Raw genomic sequence first — 17,860 nt, 5'->3', positions numbered from 1 at the left:
GTTAAGTGGATTGGCTAGCTAAATTGTCCCTTCGTGTCACGGGGGCTAGGTAGCGTAAACACAAAGGCGTTATGGGGATAGGGCCTTGGTTGGATTGTGGTCGGTGCAGACTCGATGGGCCGAATGGCCTGCTCCTATATTGTAGGATTCTATGATCTGTGAACACCTCGCCACACACAAGCTCCGGGACAACTCCCCCCCTGCCCCACCCCAACCCAATATGTAATGGGAATCCCACCTAATGGAGGTCCCACTCAGATCCTAACTCCGTAACCTCATGTCTTTACCTCGCTAACTTCCTTGACACTAAGGGGCAATTTAACCGGAGCACCCGGAGGAAACCCACGCAGACTCAGGGAGAATGTGCAAACACCACACAGACGGTGACCGAATCTGGGCATTGAACCCGGGTTCCTTGTGCTATGAGGCAGCAGTGTTATGCACTGTGCCACCATGCCATCCACTCAGTCGCTCTGATTCAGTTTGGTGTGATTCAACCACACTTGGGAGTTTGTTTGGAGTGTGGGGAGCTTCTCATTAAATTCTCCCAAATTGTTTTTGGAGTAGTGACCTAAGAGAGCAGGATGTCCTTGTTATAGGAAGCAGATTAGGTCAGGGCACAGGGGGGTGGCAGGGGTGGGGTGGGGGTTGGGGGGGAGTGGAAAATCCCAAAGGAAGTTTTGGCTGGCATGGTCTCACCCCTTTGCTTCTCTAACTCCATGTGGCTCCAGTGCGCTCTGTACATTAGCGAGATTTGAATATGTTCATCTAGTTCATGCTCTCATTGGGTGGGAATCAGATTATGTTGGAGAGCGAGGGTGGACAGAATTCCAAAGGGGTTGTCTTCCAGGCACTGAATGAGCGACGATGCCTCCCCCGTGAATCTCCCGCCCTGTGTGACCCCAGCACGAGCACATGGGACCAGCCAATCGCCCCTAATATCTCAAAACCGCTTATCCAGCCATTGTCTTGTTACTGCGGGAGTTTGCGCATTCTCCCCGTGCTTGCATGGGTTTTCTCCGGGTGCTCCGGTTTCCTCTCACACCCCAAAGATGTGCTATTGGGCTGATTGATGTAACAAATTGTCCCTAAATTAGTCTTCCCTCAACGTGGAATGCTATAAGCATAGACAAGGGTCATGGGTGGAGGGGGGACTCATAATATTAAAATGGCGGCGCGGGCTCGTTGGGCCAAAGGGCCTGTTTCCTGGGCTGTTTTGTTCTTTGTTCTTTGCTTGTGGGACCTTTCTGTGCACAAATTGGCTGCTATATTTCATACATTACAACAGTGACTATCCTTCAAAAGTATTTCCTTGGTTGTAAAGCACTTTGTAAGTTCCCGAATTTGTGAATTGCGCAATCTAAAGGCCAGCCCTTTTTCTATTCCTTTACCTTTCCATTCTGCTGTAAGATTGTTTTTTCAAGTTTAAAGTTTATTTATAAGTGTCACAAATAGCTTACATTAACACTGCAATGAAGTGATTAGGGGAAAATCCCCTAGTCACCATATTCTAGTCGCCTAGTCTCCTCTTTGTAGTATACATAAATGACTTGGAAGAGAGCGTAGGTGGTGTGATCAGCAAGTTTGCAGATGACACCAAGATGGCAGGGTTGGCGGGTACTGAACTGGATTGTCAGGTGATACAACAGGATATAGATAGGTTGGTGCATTGGGCAGATAGGTGGCAGATGGAATTTAATCCTGACAAATGCGAGGTGATGCATTTTGGAAGGAATAATGCAGAGAGGAGCTATGTGATAAAAGGTAGACCGATTAGGAGTATAGAAATACAGAGGGACCTGGGAGTGCAGGTTCACAAATCCATGAAGGTTGCGACACAAGTGGAGAAGGTTGTTAGGAAGGCTTATGGAATGCTAGCCTTTATAGGAAGGGGTATAGAGTTTAAAAGCTGTCGTCTAATGCTTCAGTTGTATAGAACGTTGGTTAGACCGCATTTGGAGTACTGCGTCCAGTTCTGGTCACCTTACTACCGGAAGGACGTGGAGGCTCTGGAGAGGGTTCAGAGGAGGTTTACCAGGATGTTGCCTGGCACGGAGGGACTGGGGTACGAGGAAAGGTTGGAGAAACTGGGACTTTTCTCCTTGGAAAGACGGAGGTTGAGGAGGGACATGATAGAGGTATATAAGATACTGAAGGGAATAGATAGAGTCAATAGTGAGAGACTGCTCCCTAGACTGGGTACAAACACGAGAGGTCATGATTTAAGGGTGAGGGGGGAGAGGTATAATTTGGATGTGAGAAGAAGGTTCTTTACGCAGAGAGTTGTGGGGGTATGGAACGCGCTACCGAGGAGGGTGGTGGGGGCAGGAATGTTGGACTCGTTTAAAGTTCAGTTAGACAGACACATGAGTGAAACGATGATGGAGGGTTATAGTAGGGGCTATTAAATAAGGTCGGAACTTCGGGAGACACCGGAAATGCAGACTTGTAAGTTAACGTTTTTGTCTTTTTATTCCGCAGGTGGAGGTCCACCTCGTTGGCAAACGAGGGGCATGCACACGGTGGGTCGTGCGTGGGCTGCTGTTGGAGGTTCCAGGAGTGGCCTAGTACTTCGTGTCGGTGTGTGTGCTTGATCCTGGACCAGTAGACGGGCGCCGCAACAGCTCAGTGACTAGCACTGCTGGCTGTGCAGATACATGGATTTGGGCCTGTGTCTGTGGGAGTTTGCGCATTCTCCCTGTGGTTGCGTGGGTTTCCTCCGGGCGCTCCGGTTTCCTCCCACACCCCAAAGATGTGCTCTTAGGCTGATTGGTTTACCAAATTGACACTATTCTCCCCTGAATCTGGCTAAGATAGGGGTTCCACTCGCAGACACGCAGGGTAGAGTAGGTGTAGGGTGATGTGGCGGCGCGGGCTCATTGGGCCAAAGGGCCTGTTTCCCATGCTGGGTTGTTCTTTGTTTGTTTGTTCTATTCAGGTGCCTGTTCGGGTACACTGAGGGAGAATTTTGCACGGCCAATGCACTTATCCAGCACGTCCTTCAGACTGTGCGAGGCAATTGGAGTACCTAGAGGAAACCTGTGCAGACACAGCGAGAATGTGCAAACCCACCCGAACCGGGAATTGACCCCGGATCCCTGCTGTGAGGCAACACTGCTAATAACTGTATCGCTGGTGGCAAGCCTGATTAAATTGCTTCAAGTCTGGCTTTGTGTAATATGGAGTCAAAGACAAGTGCTTTCCCAATCACTGTGCAGGAGTGAGTGACCTTTCAGAGAAGCCGAAAATTTGGGATTCGCTACTGCTTTTTTCAGAGTGGATGACATTTGTAATAACATAAGTGAGTCAGGGAAATATTCGACATTGAAGCATGGGTGGAATGTTGCTCCATATTTGAACCAAGAGGGACTGAGGTTGCAAGTGAATTGTTTGCAGCATAGGGGTGGGTGTCAAGAGTCGATGATTGAGCGATGGGGAGCTCTGAAAGGCACATTGTGAAATGAGGGGAGTTACAAGGTGGCGGCCGACCCCCGGAATACACAAACTTTCTTCCAGCTGACAGGAGAGTCTGCTGTGAACAAGAGGCCACAATCACTTCGACAAGAACAAGGACAGAGCAAAGGAAAAACACAAGGGGGAAATCTCCACCGAGCAGAAGAGGGTCAAATTGTGATGAATATAATTAGTCGCAGACAATTTTGCCGGTGTTCCCATGGAAACCATGCTATTACTACTCCACCGGCAATAATCACTCCGAGCAGGTTAGGTGCCTTGGAACTGGGAGCTTTCTCAATTGTCATTAAGACCTTTGTTTGAAATAAATTACAATCTTAAGGAAGTAAATTGGCTAGAAATGGGGCCTGAATTCGTGACATAAAGATAATGGGAGATTACAAGAAGAAAACTTGGAGTGCTGAAAATCTGCAATAAACATAGGGCAGGAATTCTGATAGGACCTCTCTGCAGGCAGACTTGCGGTTCAGTGGCCACTGAGTTTCGAATGCAGCAGTAACTAAGCTGTGCCCCCGGGCTGGTTATGGAGGGAAGGGCTCATCTGAACACTTGGGCTGATTAGGTATCACTAAAGTGTCTAATTTCTCTGATCCAGGGGTGGGAGCCACTTAAATAAATGGAGATGTAATGAAAAGCCTTGGTAACTTTCAATGTTCTAATCAAGAAATTCCTTCTTACTTCAGGGCAATAAAGAAACTTTTTTAAAGGGCTCCTTTAAAATAAGAAACCTTTAAAGTAACTCTGTAGTAAATTGAGGGCCGCTTGGTGTGACTCAAAATAACGAAGGATTTATTGGCAGTGATAAATAGGTATTTATAATAACAGGGTCTGACAGAATAAACAATGTGATTATTCATCAGTCCTCCCGGGCTGCAACTGTGGGTCCTCCCCAACCCAGGACAAAACTGCTCCCACTCCATGCGGTGATTATCACAAGTTATCGCCAATGGCTTGATTAGATTGTCGTGCACCAATAATGCCAATGACTGCAGAGGCTGTTTAATTTTTATGAATGCCTTTTTCTGGTCTTCTCCCCATCTTCAACTTTGATGTTTCTTTCACAACTGGTGGAATGCGGCTCAGATGGTAGATATACTTTGTAACAATCTAGCATAATAAGTCACCACTCTGAGGAATGACTTTTCGGGTGATCTTAACAAAGCGTTCCAAATGAGTGTAAAAATGGGAGAAAATTGCGCCTTTTTTTGAGTAAGGAAGAAGTCAAATCTTACCACACTCTGCAACAAAAAACATAAAAGTCATCAGAAAGGGGAGTGGGGGGTGCCTAAGTCACCTAAAGGCTGGCTGGTAGCTGCAGAGGGGGCCATTGCGCATGTGCAGGTTTCTGTTCTCTGAGTATGCAGAGACTTGTTAGTGCCTCTGTTGCAATCAACCAGCCTCCATGGCCTAAACCCAGTCCCCCATTACTGTAGGGCCCCATGATTGAGTGCGAGACCCACATGTCCAGAATGATCATGATCCCCTCCCCAACCAGACCGATCCCACCTTGTTGGCATTGCCTGCTGTCCAGTGGGCAATGCCAGGGTGCCAGGCTGGCACTGCTGAGCTAGAACTGCCCAAGGGGCACCCCCTTTGCTTCAACCCCCTGGGGGGCTTCAATGGCCTCCGGTCCTACTGGTGAAGCCATCATATCTGTTCCCCACTGAGGGGGGAAGCATACCCGATCCTCACCAGAGAGAAACGTACCCGGAGAGGCCACAAAGGTAAGTGAGCGCACGATTCCATCCTGGGCTCGCTAATTACAATAAAATTAGAATTTAAATATTTTTAGATAATATATTCAGCCCCGCGTCCTTTTTGATCTTTCTGGCTCACTCTGCCCATTGGCCAGCAGGGTGAGAAGGTAAGGTCGTGGATTTAACTCTGATATGTTTGTTGGCTGTGGAACCTCTTTAGTGACTTTTACTTCATCTTCCAAAGATTATACACTCTTTGCATCTACCCCAAAACCCAAAACATGTAACTTCATCTGCCTGGGAGGTATCAGTCTCCCGTTTCAGCCTAACACCTGCTTCTACCTTTCATATCAATACTTCCCCCAAGTTTGATCTGTGTTCCCCAGCTGAGGCTCCTGTGATTAGAACGTTGTTGAGATAAACAACTTCATTCAGGATGTCTTGTAATCGACTTTCCATCGTACACTGGAAAATGGCACAGGCTGATAAGACTCCAAAAAGCAGGCCTGTATAGAGATATAACCCCTTGTGGGTGTTGATAGTAATCAACCTCTGTGAGTGTTCATCCAATAGGCCTGACTGAGATCTAACTTGTGTTTTAAACGTCCACCTAGTTTGAGGTAGAAGGCTTTGATTCTAGTGATAGGGTATCTGTCTATCTGAGCTCCTCTATTGACTGATAATTTATAATCCCCACAAATTCTTACAGTATGGTCCAGTTCTAGGATAGAGACTATGGGTGCAGCCTATTCAGAGAATTGAACAGGCTTTGTGATACCTTAATCATTAAGTCTTCTGAGCTCAACTTCAACTTTATGATGAAGTGTATAAGACACTGAGCGAGCCCTGAAAAATATAGGTGTTGTATCCAGACTCAGATAAATTTTGGCTTTAGCTCCCCTTATACTTCCGAGTTCATATTGGAAGACCTGGGAATATTTACATAGCAGTTCCTCAAAATTTCCATCTCGCAGGTTTAATATTTCCAACAATTTAATTTTATCTGCTTGAACCAATTACGACCCAGTAAACAAAGTCGCTGTCCTTTAATTACCAAGACAGGTAACTGTGCCATCTGGTTCTTGTAAGACTCACTGCTGCTCCTAAAATCTGCAATGTCTTGCCGGTATCGGTAGACAATATAGTTCTAGATCTTCCAATCTCAATGGTCAGAGATCTTTTTAAAGGTGATGAAATGTTTGTTCTCCTATGACCCTGGCTCCTGGATTGCTGAATGAAATTTGTGCCTAAACAGAATGATTGAAATTCGGGAGTTGAAATGATTTTTAACCAGCTCAATTACCTGGTCAAAAGACTTTGGGAGGAATTTTCCTCTTGTCAGGCTAAGTGCCAGGAAAACAGGAGTATTTCCTGCTTGTCAGGTGGCACTCATGTGCTAATGATTTGATCCCGGGGAGTCTGCTGGTTAGTCCTGCTATTCAGAGATCAGGGCCCTTTCTGAAGGGTTTCATAGAATCATAGAATCCCTACGGTGCAGAATGAGGCCATTCAGCCCATTGAATCTGCACCGACCACAATCCCACCCACTCCCTATTCCCATAAGCCCATGTATTTACTTTAGCTAGACCTTTGACACTAAAGAGCAAGTTAAAATGGCCAATCCACCTACCCCGCACACCTTTGGACTTTCCTGATCTCCCTGCTCAGAGACAGACCCACCTCCCTCCAAAAAATTTAATGTTTTTTCCCACTGACCAGGGGAGCACCACCAACCAAAGAGGGGCATCCTCTCCCCCACCCAAGCAGGGCATGAGGGTGATCCGACCTCTGACCTCCTCAGGCTCCATACTCAGAGCTCCCCCTTCCTCCTCAGACCCCCACTCAGGCCGCCTTTCCCACTTAGACACTCTTCCCTACTCAGCCCTCCTTCCTCATCAGATTCTCCACACAGGGCCCTACCCACTCAGACACCCCCAATTCAACCCCTTTCCCCCTTAGACCCCTATTCAGACCTGTCTTCAAGCCACGAGCTTTGGCAGTACAAATGTTGCACTGACCCTGGCACCCTGACACTGACAAACTCCCCTGGCATCTTGGGCTTTGGGGATGTTCAAGGAGGTAAGGCCAATGGCCATTTACCCCTCCTCTAGGGAGGAGCTGGGGGGGGTGCGGGGTCAGGGGTTGTGGGGCATGTTGGGTAAATCCCGATTGTCTCTATGCCCATTGAGAATCCCAAATTTTGGCCAATGCCCCATTCTGCGGGACATTGAAATTCCTAAGAGCTATCTGCCAAGGTTGGAGGAGGCTCCAACAGTCTTTCAATATATTGTCCCTAGTTTCCACTTCAGGGTCAAATGGTTCAGTCTTTCTAATCAAAGGCACCTTATATGCATATGTACCTTGCTTCTTTATATTTTTATATTTTTGTTCTTTATATTTTTGTTCAAACCTGCACCACCCCCCCTCGCTTCACTGTGATCCTCATCGAACAAAACTTCAAAAGTTTTTCCTCGTCGCCAGTGTAATGAATTGAAGATGACCCATTGTGGTTCAAAGATTTATTACCAATGATAAATAGATATTTATAATAATAGGGTCAGACGGAATAAACAATGTGTCTGTACAACACTCCCTCCTGATTCCAACTGAGGGTCCTCCTCAACCCAGCGTACTCGCCCTTGTACCTGATTGGCTCAGCCTTCCACCTCAACGCCCCATAGAGTTTGACCCGATCGCATAGTTCTCAGGGAACACCACTTAAAGGGGCCACCCTACCACACATCCCAACTCAGCAAAAATCCAGGCCTGATAACTGAATCTAATAAGGAACACAAGAGAAACTCCTTTCCCCAGATGTGTTATTATCTCCCTCAAGGAGTAGTGGTCGAGGTGAATAGTATCGATGCATCTGGAAAGAAGAGTTGAGTAAAAGTGGGACAAAGGGAACAGAAAGTTATAAGAACATAAGAACATAAGAAATAGGAGCAGGAGTAGGCCATCTAGCCCTTCGAGCCTGCACCGCCATTCAATAAGATCATGGCTGATCTGTCGTGGCTCAGTTCCACTTTCCGGCCCTCTCCCCATAACCCTTAATCCCCTCTCTTATCAAAAACCCATCAACCCGCTTCTTAAAAATATTTAGCGAGGCAGCCTCCACCACTTCAACGGGCAGAGAATTCCAGAGATTCACCACCCTTTGAGTGAAGAAGTTCCTCCTCAACTCCGTTCTAAACCGCACCCCCCTTTATCTTGAGGCTGTGCCCCCTAGTCCTACTGTCCTTTCTGAGCGGGAAGAGTCTCTCCACCTCTACCCTATCCATCCCATTCATCATCTTATACGTCTCAATGAGATCTCCCCTCATTCTTCTAAACTCTAACGAGTACAAGCCTAGTTTATTCAGCCTCTCCTCATAGCTCAATCCCCTCAACTCCGGCATCAGCCTAGTAAACCTCCTCTGCACTCCCTCTAAGGCCAAAATATCCTTGCATAAGTACAGCGTCCAAAACTGCACACAGTACTCCAGCTGCGGCCTCACCAATGCCCTATACAGCCGCAGCAAGACCTCCCTACTTTTATATTCAATCCCCCTCGCTATGAAGGCCAGGATCTAGATAGGCTGGGCGAATGGGCCAGGAAATGGCAAATGGAATTTAATGTTGGCAAGTGTGAGGTGGTCCACTTTGGTAGGAAGAATGGTAGGAAGGACTATTACTTACGTGGCGAAAAACTGCAGCAGGCGACGGTGCAGAGGGACCTCGGGGTCCTTGTGCATGAGTCGCAAAAACCCAGCTTGCAGGTGCAGCAGGTGGTCAGGAAGGCGAATGGGATGCTGGCCTTCATAGCGAGGGGGATTGAATATAAAAGTAGGGAGGTCTTGCTGCAGCTGTATAGGGCATTGGTGAGGCCGCAGCTGGAGTACTGTGTGCAGTTTTGGGCGCCGCACCTGCGCAAGGATATTTTGGCCCTGGAGGGAGTGCAGAGGAGGTTTACTAGGCTGATACCGGAGTTGAGGGGATTGAGCTATGAGGAGAGGCTGAATAAACTAGGCTTGTACTCGTTAGAGTTTAGAAGAATGAGGGGAGATCTCATTGAGACGTATAAGATGATGAATGGGATGGATAGGATAGAGGTGGAGAGACTCTTCCCGCTCAAAAAAGACAGTAGGACTAGGGGGCACAGCCTCAAGATAAAGGGGAGGCGGTTTAGAACGGAGTTGAGGAGGAACTTCTTCACTCAAAGGGTGGTGAATCTCTGGAATTCTCTGCCCGTTGAAGTGGTGGAGGCTGCCTCGCTAAATATTTTTAAGAAGCGGGTTGATGGGTTCTTGATAAGAGAGGGGATTAAGGGTTATGGGGAGAGGGCGGGAAAGTGGAACTGAGCCACAACAGATCAGCCATGATCTTATTGAATGGCGGGGCAGGTTCGAAGGGCTAGATGGCCTACTCCTGCTCCTATTTCTTATGTTCTTATGTTCTTATCCCATTCGCCTTCCTGACCACCTGCTGCACCTGCAAGCTGGGTTTTTGCGACTCATGCACAAGGACTCCGAGGTCCCTCTGCACCGTCGCCTGCTGCAGAGTGGGATGAAATATAGTGAGAGGCAGTTCCACAGCAATGCTACTGCCAACCTGCCACTAACCTCCCCATTGTTCCCCTCCCCTCATATCCTCCCCCGCTAGGAGCTTAACCCCAAGCCATTGCCAGTGAGGCAGGAGACCCAAAATTCATCTCCTGAAATGGTGAGCTTTCTCTGAATGTGTCACAGGCTCTGGTAGCTGGCCTAATTTATTGTAAGTAGGCCCAAGACCCCAGACCAAATGTTGACCAGTCTTGCCCCTCATGTTTGAGGTAGTGCCCTACCCAAGCAGCAATGATTCTGGTCCAGGATGAATTTTCATTCTGCTGTGTACCACATGGTCCCACCCAAACTCAGAGAATTCTCTGCTTTAGATATAATTTAATCACACAGTACACACACATATACACACACATGCATGAATACATGCACACATGCACACACATGCATGCACACACACACATCTGCTCACATATACACACACACAAGCTCACACACACACACATACACATCTGCTCACATATACACACACAGACACACATGCTCACACACATCAACATAGATACACACACAAACACGCATCTGCTCACATACATATACACACACGGATCTGCTCACATATATGCACACACGTAATGCACACATACACTACTTCTCATGTATATGTACACATATACACACACACACGCACAAACACACATGCTCATATATACACACACACACAAACATACACGCTCACACATGCTCATGTGTACACACACATAGAAATGCACACACAGAAGCACATGCACACGTCCCATAAACTCTGACATACTGTTTGTCGAGGAATCAATTCCCAAGTTCGGATTTGCATGTCTGTTAGTGGGGGCTAGTTAGCTCAGTTGGATCGATGGCTCGCATGTGCTTCAGAACACTGGCAGCAATTCCTGTTCCGGCTGACGTGGAGGTGAGACGTGCTTCCAAACCCTAACCCCGAGAGTGGACGACAATGGAAAGCCACCACGGACTAAAACTGCCAAGGAAACAGCTCAGGATGAAGCACCAGCAGACAGAAACTTCTTTTAGGCAGAACACTCATCACACAACACGACTGAATAAAAGCGCTACTTGAACGAATATACACAGTTGATGATAAATCTGCAGTTTGTGTATGTTGCTCTACCTGGAGTATTTATGTAAAAAACAATATGGAGCTAGGATAAAATGTAAATAAAAAAATACTTTCTCTCTTCAAGATTCAGAGTGAAACCATGTTCTGGAACATTCTGGTTAATCTTCAGTTACTTTGATTACTGTAAAGCCAGTGGAGGGCCATGATTATAAAATGCAGGTTTCTCAGAACATGGACAATGCAGACTGAGGCTGGATGACAGGTCTCCCCGTGGGGTCTGAGCGCTGTGTGTGCTGCACATAGCTGGACGACGCTGCTCGTGGCTATAAATGCACGTTCTTGATGAGCTCCTGCAAAGGGAAAGGAAGCTTTAATGAGTTGGCTGAACTAGCACTCCATTTAGTCATTAGGCACTGTTACAGCTTCAACAGTACATCCTTAAGAGGAGCTTCATTAAATCTGCCTTGAAGAGTCATTAAGGAGAAACATGAACAAGAGAAGTCACGCTGAAACAGGTGCAGATTGAATGGAATGGAACATGTGCTTTCACTCTCCCTAGCATTCTTTCCCAAAACAGAAGGATGTGTCCTGTACATTTGGAAGGTCAAATTGGTCTCCCTGTGTAGGCAGATCATGACATAGCAAGTAACAAATGACAAAGTCATTCATTTAGATAGCACCAGGAGAGTCTTGCGTGTTTTTGTTCAGCAATATAAAGTTTAAATTTATTTACTGTTGGCACAAGTAGGCATACGTTAACACTGCAATGAAGTGACTGTGAGAATCCCCTAGTTGCCGCACTCCAGCACCAGTTCGGGGACATGGGGGGAGAATTTAGTGTGGTCAATGCACCTAACCAGCATGTCTTTCGGACTGTGGGAGGAAACTGGAGCACCCAGAGGAAACCCACACAGACTCAAGGAGAATGCGCTGACTTTGCACAGAGAGTGACCCAAGCCTGGAATTGAACCCAGGTCTCTGGCACTGTGAGGTAGCAGTGCTAACCACTGTGCCACCGTGCCACTCAATATGGCACTGTAAATGATATTGTGCAACATTTATGGGCAGTTAGCACAGTCACACTAGTGTCCCTTCTCGGCTGTTATGGTGGATATACTATTACGCTGAGATTTGAGAGTATCTTGCCTGTGTAAAATAACCTGTTCTTCAAACGGCAAAGAAGGTAAACACTCTTACTTGAACTTACTGATGTTGTATACTCCCAGTGGGAAGCCATACTCGAAAGAAGCGTGGGTCAAATGTCAGATCAACCAAAACGTTTGAGTATCTCTGATCTCTGACCTTGCTGGGAGTGGGGGGAGGGGGGTGGAGTCAATGATTTTAGCTACGAATTTCCGGCCTGTATTTTAAAGGTTAAAATGTACGGGATTTTGTACCATTCAGCAATTTGTTTTGATAAATAACACCAGGAGATAAATTCTTGCCACCACACTGTTTTATTCTGATCCAGTGTGGCTCAGAAAAGATACCAAATTGAGTGGTTTGAGATTCCCCGTCTTACATGTTTTCTTCCCAACTTTGTGAGATAATTTAAGAGGCAGTGTATTGTCCCAAGAAAAACTCCCAAGGAAATCTGCAATGACAAATCTGCATCCAGCACATCAACTCCAAGAGTTTTACAGGATGGCGGGGAATAGGATTACATTTACATCCCGTTTCTCCCATAGTGCTTCACAGTTGGCGCAATGTTGTTGTGTTAGGGAATTTGACAGTCAATTCATGCACAGCTAGATCCCACAAGCAGCCATCAGATAAACGGACAGCTGATCTGTTTTTAGTCGTGCTTCTTGAGGAATAAATGTTGGCCAGGACGCTGAGGAGAATTCCCCTGCTCACTTTGGTGAGCTTTTCCATCTGATGGGGCACTTGGTTTAACACCTCACCTAAAAGACAGGACCTCCAGCAGTGCAGCACTCACTCAGTACTGCAGGGGTTTGTCTCCTCACATGGCGAGCTCTGGAGTGGCCTTCAGGAGGCTTTGAGCCGGGGAATTTCCGGGGAAATTGAGCCAGGGAATTACCAGGGCCATGTATGACCAATTGTCTCTCCCCTACATGTCGCTGCTGCTGGCCCACGGACAGCGCAGGAAGGGTGGAACAGGCTCGAAGGACCGACCGACCTACTCCTGCTTCTAGTTTCTATGTTTCTGTAACTCCCCCTCGTGTTGAAGGTAAAAGTAATTTGCAGCACTGAAGAGACTTTGTGGATGTAAGTAGCCTGTTGGCTGCTTTTAGCTGAAGCCTGTCCAAGGCCTGTAACTATGACAGTGAGAGAGAGTGGGGTCCGATTAATCCAATCCAATATTTTAACCCCCTCCATTCTCCCTCCTCCCCCTCACTTGTTGGGGATAGGGTGAGTCAAGATCAAGTCCAACATGTTCAATCATTTAAGGGAATTTCTCACTAATCTTCAGAATATCCGTTCCCGTATTGGCTTTCCATGGTCATCTGGTCCCAAAAGTCTAGGACCCATTGTGTTCTCAGGAGTAGTTGATTACCAAGGGGGATTACAATGGTCAGGATATCAAAAAGGTTCAGACAAAACAGAAGGGACAGTAGAGCAAACACACAAATTGACTGGCAGAGAGACAATAAGAGAATTGGGGAGGTCAGTGGTCCAGGCCCGCCCTCTGCAGCAATCGTCATGGGGCTGATGGACTATTTGATGGACCATTTGGAGTTTTATTGACCTCAGGTGTTAAATCTTGTAGTCCTGAGGCTTCTCTCTATAACAGGTTGGTGTCAGGAAACGCAGCTCTTTACTCAGGTCACACCACACTCTGAACATAAACTGCCCACTCTGGGAGGATCACAGCAGCTCACCCCACACCTGAGGTCATAGAATCATACAATCCCTACAGTGCAGAAGGAAGCTATTCGGCCTATCAAGCCTGCACTGACAATAATCCCACCCAGGCCCTTTTGCCATAACCCACATATTTACCATAACCCCACGTATTTACCCTGTTGGTCCTCCTAACACTAAGGGGTAACTTGACAATCCACTTAACCGACACATCTTGGAACAATAAGAAGCAATTTAGCTTGGCCAATCCACCTAACAGGCGCATCTTTAGACTGTGGGAGATAACCGGAGCACCTGAAGGAGAGCCACACAGACACAGAGAGAGTGTGCAAACTCCACACAGACAGTCACCCAAGGCCGGAATTGAACCTGGGTCCCTGGCACTGTGAGGCAACAGTGCTAACACTGTGCCATCATGCCACCCATCACATGATCCTTTCCTTTAAAGGTGCTACTGGTACGGTACCACTGAGCTACCAGGCGGCACGGTAGCACAGTGGTTAGCACTGCTGCTTCACAGCTCCAGTTTCCTGGGTTCGATTCCCGGCTCGGGTCACTGTCTGTGTGGAGTTTGCACATTCTCCTCGTGTCTGCGTGGGTTTCCTCCAGGTACTCTGGTTTCCTCCCACAGTCCAAAGATGTGAGGTTAGGTTGATTGGCCGTGCTAAGAAATTGCCCTTTAGTGTCCAGGGATGTGTAGTTTAGAGAGCTCAGTGGGTGTAATATGTAGGGATGTGGGGGTAGGTGGGATTGTGTTCGGTGCAGACTCGATGGGCTGAAGGGCCTCTTTCTGCACTGTAGGGTTCTATGATTCTACGCTCCAACATATATAATAACATCAGGCAGAAATTTCCAGCTTCCGGGTAGGCATAACTAGAAAATCTGATGGAAATATGGAGACAGAGAGAAGCAGAGAATGAGACAGACAGAAACATGGGCAGGTAATGGGACTGTTCATGAAGTGAGGAGTGGGTGGGAATACACTGCAGCACCAGAGTGCTATTGGTCAGGGTGACTGGAAGTAGAAGTCTGTACAACTAAGGGTGTCAGAATTGAACTGAGCAGGGAGTTGAGGGAAAGGAGAGGGAATGAATGAATTAGAGCATCTTTGAATTGAACTACGTGCAGTTAGAGAAACAGTTATCAAACTGGCAGACAGATTCGAGAAACCATCTTACTCACAGGGCAGCTCACATCAATTCTTCGGTTTAGCAATTAGGTTTGGGGAAATCAATGTGTCAGGTTTCAGCTTGCAGTTACTGGGATGTGAGTGGAATCTGGTGGGATTGCTGTGAAAATCAATGTCATCAATTGTAGTGTTAGCAGCGAAACCTCACAGACCCCAGTGCAGCCATGACCTTGCCCATGTCCTTGGACAGAAACATCAATAAGCCTTCAGGGTATGTGGTGTGATTTCTCTTTCCAGCTGCTATTTGAGCACTATCCCAAAGTCATATGTAGCATCCTAATTAAAGAGACTATCGTTCTTATAGGTGGTAAGTGAGGAATGACAGCCTTTGCTTTGGAAGAGAATGCAATTGAGTTAAATGAGCTGAACTTGCACACTTACATCTCAATTCATTTTCAGGCTCAGTTGGCACATTTGATCAATGATTTTGCACTGAAGTGCCATCTTTCACTAACTTATCTGTGTGATAATGAACTCACGTGGCATCTCAAACCAGACAAACATTATGATAAATCCCAAGTGTGGTGTGGCTTTGACTCTTAATAAGGCTCAATTGCTTCCACACAAAGGAATATCATAGTTTCCTAATCTGCAATTGCCTGAATAAACCGCTGGAAGACAGAAGTTGGAAGGTGGGTAAAAATGAATTAAGAATTTTACAGAGGGCGAGAGATGTGGGATAACTTCCCCCTCTTTTCACACCGCTCAACCGGCTGCAACAAAATGTATTTTTGAGGAGGAGTGCTTTAACCCTGTGAGGGCTGTGACTTTAAAGAATAAACACTAAAATAATCTTTCTTGTCACTTTAAATCAAAATAAAGGATACACGTTTATTTCTCACAAAACGCAAAACCTAACTGTGATAAACATTCCTTCCTTACACATGCTACTTACACATACATAAAAGAAAAGGTGATTTCTAAAGATGTAATTTTCATTTAAATTGCTTACAAGGTTAAAAAAGGGATAATTTCTTCAGATATTCCTAATGATAGTTGTTGAAACGTTGCAGACTGAAGGAGTTTCTCTTGGTTTACTGGAGACAATGTAGGCTGGAGATTTCTGTCTGTTTCAGATGAGATTGTGGCTGATCTCCTGAAATGAAAAAAATATAGGCCAGAGTTTTCTGCTGTATGTGGCAGTGTGGTTTTACAACAGCGAGGGGTTTACTCAACAGGAAACCCCACTGACACCGGCGGGACCTGAAGATTCTGCCGCTGGTCAATGGCCAGCCCCCTCCAAACCACGAAACACACAGCGTGGAAAATCCCACCCATAACCTCGTAAATAAACTCATTAGCCCCAGCTCACTACCTGAGGTAGTATTCTTTTTGCGATAAGGTCCAATCTAGGGTGAGGGATGACTTTCCCCTGGGCTTCGCATCCCAAGCTGACTCGCTTCACTGCACTGGTGGATTGATAAAATATTGGGCAGGATTTTCCAGTCCTGCCCGCTCCGAGACTGGAAATTCTTGCCTGAGGTCAATACACATTTCAATGGTTTGTCATATTGTCTGTCCCACCCACAACGAATCTTGCGGTAAGTGGAGCTGCCCATTATTTACCCCATTGTCTGACTCCAGCCAGTTTCAGTCATATGACAACTGTATCATTGGATTCCATTGTCTATACAATGGATTGGTGGCAGGTGTAATTGGAACAGAATGTATAATGAATAGAAACATCCCAACCATGAGTAGCTTGTAATTTTAATGTATTTTTAAAATTTGATTTGATTTATTATTGTCATATGTATTAGTACACAGTGAAAAGTATTTTTCCTTACGTGCTCTTCAGACAAAGCATGTCATTCATGGAGAAGGAAATAAGAGAGTCAGAATGTAGTGTTACAGTCATAGCTAGAGTGTAGAGAAAGAGCAACTTATTGCAACGTTGAAAAAACTGTTGGTAACAGGGAAGAAGCTGTTCTTGAGTTGGTTGGCACGTGACCGCAGACTTTTGTATCTTTTTCCTGACAGAAGAGGGTGAAACAGAGAATGTCCATGGTGTATGGTGTCCTTAATTATGCTGGCTGCTTTTCTGAGGCAGCGGGAAGTGTAGGCAGTGTCAATGGATGGGAGACTGGTTTGATTGATGGACTGGGCTTCTTTCATGACCCTTTGTAGTTTCTTGGATTTCCATCCTTGAGGGGCCAGCAAGTCTAATATCCATTATTACTTAAAATTTCTTCAATTGAAATGTTGAAGATGGCCATCAGCACCTGGGAAGGCCAGTTATATTTTAATGATGTTTCAGATAAAGCTCCAGACAAGAAGTTAATCCCTGTCTGTCAAAAAAGTCGCACCATTCCTCTGGTATTCACATTGTGAAGCTAAAGAGTTCATATTCCATGTTGCTTATTAAAAGTAGAGAGTTTGTCTTCCACAGTGGCAGCAGTGTGTACAATTTATAAGATGCACTGCAGGAACTCACCAAGTTCCCTTCGATAACATTTTCCAAAACCACGACTGTTGTCATCTGGAAGGACAAGGGCAGCACCACCTTCTGGAAATTTCCCTCCAAGCCACTCAACATCCTCTCTTGAAGGCATATTGCTGTTCCTTCACTGCCGCTGGGTCAAAATCCTGGAACTTCCTCCCTCAATGCACCATAAGTGCACTTCACCATATGGACTGCAGTAGTTCAAGAAGGCAGTTCTCCATCATCATCTCAAGAGCAATTTGTGAATGGCAATAAATACTGGTCTAGCCAGCAATGCCTACATCCCATAAATGAATACAAAGAAAAGGTTTTGCAGGTGCATGGTATGACTATAACAAGAATCATTTTGAAGCACAGAGGTACAGAGCAAACTTGAGCACAACAATAGAAACCAATGTTTGTATCGCATTTGTTGTTAATGAATAGGCCAATTTCATAAAATGTATTCGGCCATTGAGCCTGCACCAACAATGCTCCCATCCAGACCCTGTCCCTACAGCCCCACGTATTTACTCTATAGTCTCCCTGACACTGAGGAGCAATTTATCATGACCAACCAACCTAACCCACACATCTCTGGAG

This window comes from Carcharhinus amblyrhynchos, chromosome 2, assembly GCF_965287045.1.
Source record: "Carcharhinus amblyrhynchos chromosome 2, sCarAmb.v2.hapA, whole genome shotgun sequence".
NCBI lineage: Eukaryota > Metazoa > Chordata > Chondrichthyes > Carcharhiniformes > Carcharhinidae > Carcharhinus > Carcharhinus amblyrhynchos.
The sequence above is the reverse complement of the archived record's forward strand: the minus strand, read 5'-3'. Positions refer to the sequence as shown.